Source organism: Phodopus roborovskii, unplaced genomic scaffold, assembly GCF_943737965.1.
Source record: "Phodopus roborovskii unplaced genomic scaffold, PHOROB, whole genome shotgun sequence".
Classification (NCBI taxonomy): domain Eukaryota; kingdom Metazoa; phylum Chordata; class Mammalia; order Rodentia; family Cricetidae; genus Phodopus; species Phodopus roborovskii.
Genome location: NW_026125506.1, coordinates 10,018,519 through 10,025,590, shown reverse-complemented (window position 1 = coordinate 10,025,590; position 7,072 = coordinate 10,018,519).

Sequence of the window (7,072 nt, the reverse complement as noted above, 5' to 3'; positions counted from 1 at the left end):
ATAGCCCTGGCTGTCCTGGAACTCACTATGCAGACCAGGCTGGCCTCGAACTCACAGAGATCCTCCTGCTTCTGTTTCCTGGCTGCTGGGATTAAAGGCATGCATTACTACCATTACTACCCAGTGAGAGAAGAGGTTATTAATGTGTGTTATATTCAATATTAACATACTAAATACTATCTTATATTATGCCATTTACTCAGCACACTTAAGTGTAATCAATTTTGTATAAATCAATGTATTATGGGAGACACAAAGATAAACAAAATCTAGATGAAGCCTTCCATGAGCTTAAAACACAATGGTTTAAGCACCAAGAAACAATCTGACCAGTGCAATGATGTACAGAACAGCATGTGGACAGTGTTGGGGGAGTCTGACAGAGCCTGAGGGAGAGGAAACACAAGAACTCTCAGTGCTTTAACCATACTTTCATATGTTCAACAAACACCTCTCTTGTGTCTAAGTGCTGGGGACTGTGCTCGGAGCCTGCCAAATGTCACACGTGCATGCTGACCACTGAGCATTGTCTCACCTCTTCAATATTTTAACAAACACTTGCATGACTGAAATGATTTAAATGCATGGTTCATATCAGACTGAAAGTACGGTCTAGCATGGAAGATCAGACATTGTCAGGAGGAAGATTTCATTCAGTATTGTATCTTAAACAAGTAATTAAAGTTCTGGGAGACATCTGCACTAAAAATTGAGCCCTGGGAAAATCTGGAGGTCTCTAATCATGTCTACCCACTGAAGGTGTGGAGACTACCGACAGTGTCACTGGATGATAAGAAAATGCTCTTGGACAAAAGACTCTTCTGTTTCTCAAGACAAATCTCAGATTGTTCAGAGAACTTTTCCCTTTGGCACATTGCTAAAGTGTCTATGCCACTTTCCTGCACAAATGCATGTGTGCCTGTATGTGCATACACATACATATATGTGTGTGCACATGTGTGTCCGTGTGCATGCTTGTATGTACCTGTATGTGCCTGTGCACACCTTAATGTACATATATACTTTCCCTTTGGAAACAGAACTCTGCCTTCTTCTGCTACAAGGTCAACCCAAACTCAATGACATCAGTCATATTCAGCTTTTGCTCCTGTGTTTAACCTGTGCTGTTGATCTGTGTGTATCTTGGAGCTTGTGCATGCCAGACAGCTGCCCCACCCCAGTCCCATTCTTTTTTTCTAAAAAGCTCTATCACAAGTTCAGATGCATGCACCTTCAATGACCATGATGGATGGACACAGCATGTAACAATATAGATCTACATAACAGGAATTCATTCAACTTCTAAAATGTGTATATGTTGTTTTGGTATTTCTGTTCTTGTTTTGAAATAGGATCTCACTGTGACTGCAGCCCTATCTAGCCTGAAAGTGCTATGTAGCCTAGGATGGCCTTGAATTTGTAACAATCCTGCCTTTGCTTCTGTCTCTGTCTCTGCCTTCAGAGTACTAAAATGACAAACATGAGCCACAATACCCAGGCTGAAGGCTGTAGAGTGGTGGTAATAACAAGCTTTTAAGTGGTTTCTATGTATAAAGATCTATGTGGTAGTATTTTGAATGTAGTTGACCCCCATAATCTCATAGGGTGCAGAGTGTGGTGGTTTGGAAGAAAATTGCTGCCAAAGGGAATGGCACTATTAGGAGGTGTGGCCTCCTAATAGGTATGCCACTGTGGGAGTAGGCTTTGAGTTCTATGTTCAAGCTACTCCCAGTGTCACAGATCACGTCCTGTTGCCTTCTCAGCAAGACGTAGCCAGCACCATGTCTGCCTACACGGCCCCATGATGATAATGAACTAAACCTCTGAAACTGCAAGTGACCACCTCAATGAAATGTTTTCTTTATAGGAGTTGCAGTGGTCCTAGTGTCAGTTCACAGGAATAGAAACCCTAAGACACATGCTAACATTTTAGTCCTTTCCACAAGTCCTTTTTTTCAAGACAGGATTTCTTTGTGTAGCCCTGGATGTCCTGGAACTCTCTCTGTAGATAAGGCTGGCCTTGAGCTCACAGAGATCTGCCTCTGCTGGGATTAAAAGCATGCATAACCACCACCCAGGGAGGTATTTAAAAAGTTACACCAGGCTATTATGTTCTCTTTGGACAGAATGATATTGAGTGTATTTGGGATTTGGACAGAGTAACTGGTAAGAAATTTCATGATATAAAAATAACAAACTTTGCACCAGGAGATGGTGGCACACACCTTTAATCCCAGCACTTGGGAGGCAGAGACAGGCAGATCTCAGTGAGTTCAAGGACAGCCTGGTTTACAAAGTGAGTTCTAAGATAGCCAGGATTGTTACCCAGAGAAACTCTGTCTCAAAACAAACAAACAATTGCCAGGCATGGTTGCATACACCTTAAAAATAGTACTCAAGGGACAGAGGTGGGCAGATCCCTGAGTTTGAAGCTAGCCTGGTCTACACAGTGAGTTCCAGGATAGCCAGGGTAAGATCCTGTCTCAAAACAAAACACCCACAACACCTTAGACTTAGTATTATAATTTCTTGCACAAATAATCTCTAGCCACCACCTATATCTATCTATGTGTTTCAGTAACATAGGTGAGAAGCCAAATTCTTCAGCCATCTCCCTTCCACAGGCTCAAGCAGGCTTGTTTCCAAGAGCCTGTACATGGCCTCTGCCACTGGTAAAAACTAGGTATAATCTGTTTATTCCCTTGACACAACATAAATATCAGTCTGGTTTCCCAACAGGACTCACATAATTTGGCCAGGACATGCTTTATGGTTCCTGTAGCCTTCAATGGAGTCACAGGAATCTTTACAGCATGGGGATTCTGAGTTCAACTGACCTGTGGGCAAAACTGTAAGGTATCTGTGTGCATTTTTTGCTGCCTGGTTCTGAATCTGTATGAATGAGAACAGGACTCTGGTCCCCACCAGTGGAAATGTCATTCTGCACCAGGACCCTTCCCCCAGTGGCACCTCAACTAATAGACTCCTCCAAAAAAAAAAGAAAAAAAAAAAAAAACACCTCGGTCTTAGTTAGGGTTTCTATTGTCATAATGGTGGGAAGCATGACAGCACTCTGGCAATAAGGTGCTGGAAAGGTAGCTGAGAGTTCTACATTTGGATCCAAATGCATCAGAGATAGACTGGTACACATTTCTTCCAACACCACCACACTCTATGACCCTATGGGGAACATTTATTCAAACCACCACAACCATAAGCAACAACAAAAAACCAAACATTAGCAATGATTGCAATTATTCCCATTTCAAACTCATTCATTTACACAGACACATAGCTACTAGGAAAATCAGTGGAACAAACACTACAAATCCAAAAACTTCAGCAGAACCACACAAATGTATCCACAACCTCCTAGAAGATAAAACCTTACATCACTAAGGCAATCTACCCTTTGCATTTAGACTTAGTAGTGTAGTATACTCTAGCATGCCTCCCCCTTTTAACCTCCATGGAATAGTCAGAGTGAGCCTTTAGATTTTTCACATAAAGTGACCACTCAAAGCAATTAAAGCAATTACTTTTGCAAAGCAATTCACAGTAGAGGTGTCAGTATACTATCCCCAACTAATCCACTCCCTTCACTTCTTCCAAAACATAATTCTACCTGGGTGTAGTGGTACATATCTCTATCTCAGAACTTGAGAGAAAAAGGAAGGCAGATCTCTGGGTTCTCTATGAGTCTGAAGCCAGCCAGGTCTACATAGTGAGTTCCAGAATATTCAAAGCTACATGATAAAAATCTATATCACCAAAAACAAAACAAAAAGTCTACTTCTAGAGCAGAGGAGAAGGCTTAGTAGGTAAAGAGTGTGCTGCACAATCCTAATAACCAAGGTTCATATTCCCAGAATCCACCTAAATGCCAGGTGTGCATTGCCAGGTGTGCAATGGCAGTCTGCCTGTAGTTTCAGCAGATGGACATGGGAATCCTCAGAGCAAGTTGGTTAGCAAGATTGGCCATATCATCGAGCTCTAGGTTTGAATGAGATTTTTGCTTCATTGAATATGACAGAATGACTGCTGATGTCAAACTCAAGCCTCCACATGCACACCCCAATACCCACACACAAATATGCATACACACAAGCACATCTCTCTCATACACACACTTATGAAAATGAAAAACGTTAAACCTACTTCTGTATTAACCACAACCAGAAAAGCATTCCTAGATACCCATTCTAACAGGGTGTACCCAGAGTATTCATATACTCAGAAATGAGCAATGTCAAAAATTTCTATGTTTTATAAAGAGTTTTCAATGGTTTTTTTCCTTTGGGAGAGGGTGTTCAAAGCAGGATTTCTCTATGTAGCTCTGGAACTTGCCTGAAGACCAGGATGGCCTCAGAGATCCACCTGTCTCTGCCTCCTAAGGGCTAGGACTAAAGACATGCCACCTCCTGGCTCTTTTTTTTTTTTTTTTTTTCTTCAGCTGAGACAGCAAGAGAGGTTTACTGGCAACTGTGAACTAGTGAGGACAGAGAGTTCAGAATGTTATAGGTCCAGGACAGAGGGTCAGCGGAACTGTTTTGGTTGTAATGAAAGCAGTCAAGGCTCTCAAGTGGTCCCTGTAAGCAGATGGTGCTGTTGTAGGTCCACTGAGACTTACACTGATAACAGCACAGTCCAACAACTTGTACCAGCATCCCAGCCTTCAGCATCCCTTACTTCTGCTGCTCAGCCTTCATGGATAGACATGCTAGTTTATTTGGACCCATGCCTCATCGTCTCTTGCCCTTCAGCCTGCACATTTTGCTTCTTTCTCCATTTAACTCTCATGGCACAGGAGTTTCAAGGAAGGCAAAGAACTTTTATCTTTTTTTTTTTTTTTTTTTTTTTTTTTTTTTTTTAAATGCATGGTTTTTCTGTGGAGCCCTGGCTGTCCTGGAACTTGCGTTGTAAGACCAGGCTCACTTGAATTACAGAGATTTGCCTGCCTCTGCCTTCTGAGTCCTGGGATTAGAGGCACAGGTGTGGACCACTACACCAGACCCAAAGGTTTTCAATTTTCTTAGTAAGTCCTTAAGGATTGTAAGACAAAACAGAAATTCTCAATTTGGTTTTCAAGACACTCTCCTAACTTCTTACTATTTTGAGAATTTCCTCCCACTAAGGTACTCATCCCCTAATCTAGAGGGCCTAAAGCAGCCATTTCTGTATCTGCCCTTTTAGTAATTTCCCACCTGCAGTGAGCTTTCTTCTGAGGGCTTACCTGCTTCCACTTCCCACATGAAAGCCTGTAATTCACTGCACTCCTCCACAACCTTCTCTGTACCAAGGCACCACTCTTACTTAGAGCCTACTTGAGCCAATAATTCAAAAAGCAATTTTCCCTCTTAAAATTAATTTTTTTGAGGGGGATTATAGACAGGGTTTCTTTGTGTAGCTTTGGTTGTCCTGGAACTCACTCTGTAGACCAGGCTTGCCTCAAACTCAAAAAGATCCACCTGCCTCTGCCTTTTGAGCGCTGGGATTAAAGGTGTGAGCCACCACTGCCCAGCCTTTAAAATTATTTTTTAAAAATTAAAAAACTTAGGTTTTTTTTCAAGACAGGGTTTCTCTGTATAGCTCCAGGTATTCTAGAATTCACTCTATAGACTAGGCTTTGTTTAAGATTATTTTTAAGGCAGGGTTTCATGTGTCCTATCCCAGGTTGACCTTAAGCTAGCTACATAGTCCAGTATGACCTTGAACTTCTGATCCTCTGCCTCTACTTCCCCAGTGCTATGATGACAGGTGTGTGTCACCATGTCAGGTTAATGCAGTGCTGCAGACTGAGCCTATGGCCCTGTGCATACTAGGAAAGCATGCTACCACCTGAGCTGCATCCTGGGACTCCCTCTTAAGCCCTATCAATTTGTGTAGTGCATTTTCTCTTTTATTAATGTAAACTCAAAAATGGGTTTTTCTGGGCTTTCTAAAGACACAAACACCACACTGTTAGGAACTAGCAGCCAGCTGACCCCTGCCCCCGACAATGGGCTGGTCACTCACGTGTCATCCTATGTCAGCCTTACCTGGTGGCTCAAGCTTTACCTGGCTGCCAGAGGACTCAGTTACGCATGCACAAGCCCCCTTTTTTAAAGCAAGTGCGCCTCTCTCTTGCTCCCCCTCTTGCTCTCTCTCTGGCCTCCCTGCTCTTTCTCTCTCTCTCTCCTGCTTTTGGTTGGCCACCAGCTACTCCCTTTCTCTCCCTTCTCTCAATAAACTCCACGTGGGCGCTAAGTCTCGTGTTTGTGTTTCTTAGGCCATAAGCTGCAGCAAAAGAACAACACATACCTCTAAAGAATTCTCATCCAGGGGTGGAGGAGTCTGAACAATCTTACCCCTTCCCCATAAGGTCCTAATAACAAAGTTTGATTCCACCCTGGCTAACTAATGAGTTTATTAGGGTTACTTACAGAGCATGGGTGTGGAGCAACAAGCAGGATCCTTGGTGACCCTAAAGCAGCCACACTGGAAAGTCTGACCCAGCACGGTTGAAAAGTAGGCCACAGCTTCAAGGATGGTATGTCCTTCCTAGTCCTTCCCAGCCTGTATGCTCTAACTCCTCCCTAAGCTGGTTGGGAGGAGTAGCTGGGTACACAGGTGATGGTCCTATACCCCTCCCATCCCTCCTAGGAGGGGATGTTAACAGACAACAACGCTCAGGAAGTGGGCACACCTGATCTGAAGACGGCGGCAGTTAGGTTTGGATGATAGTCCTATATAATATACACATTGAACTCTTTTTCTCACATTTATCAAAGATTAGATCCTGCTATCTTTGATGACATTGACTTATTGGATATATGCAATGACTGCAGTGCTAAATTGTTGCTATTTTTTTGTTTTTGTTTTTTTGAGACACAGTTTCGCTGTGTAGCCCCGGTTGTCCTGGAACTCACTCTGCAGACCAGGCTGGCCTAGAATTCACTGAGATCCCTTTGCCTCTGGATAGGCTAGGCAGGGGTGGTGAATGCCTTTAATCCCAACACTTGGGAGGCAGAGACATCCAAAATCTCTTAAAGGTGGGTATATGTCCTTTTTTCCACCATCACAAGCATACTGT